The following is a 542-nucleotide window of genomic DNA, read 5'->3' on the forward strand; positions in this document are numbered from 1 at the left end:
AAATCAGTACCTATGTACCTACCTAATTTGTTTAATATTCAGTTTATTATTATTCTTGATTTGATTTTTTGATTTTAGTTTTATGTAATGATTTAAAATCAAGACTAGAGCCCGTTCTCCCTTTATTCCCAATATAATGTTCAAGTCACCCATCCAATTATTGGCCTTGCTCGGCGTAGATTAACATAGATGACGCTAAAACCGGTCTTAAATTAACGACTGAAGTGTTATCTAAAACTTTCTCGCTTTGAGTTCATAGGTCGTCGCAGATCTACGCTAAAACCGGTCTTAAATGATCGACTGAAGTGTTATCTAAAACTTTCTCGCTTTGAGTTCATAGGTCGTCGCGCCGCTAAAACCGGTCTTAAATTAACGACTGAAGTGTTATCTAAAACTTTCTCGCTTTGAGTTCATAGGTCGTCGCGATAAATACTAAAATCGGTCTTAAATTAACGACTGAAGTGTTATCTAAAACTTTCTCGCTTTGAGTTCATAGGTCGTCGCGACAAATTTCAAGATCAGAGCTCATTTGTGTGAGAAAA

The sequence above is a fragment of the Diaphorina citri genome, unplaced genomic scaffold (genome assembly GCF_000475195.1).
Source record: "Diaphorina citri unplaced genomic scaffold, Diaci psyllid genome assembly version 1.1 scaffold7821, whole genome shotgun sequence".
In the NCBI taxonomy this organism is placed as follows: Eukaryota; Metazoa; Arthropoda; class Insecta; order Hemiptera; family Psyllidae; genus Diaphorina; species Diaphorina citri.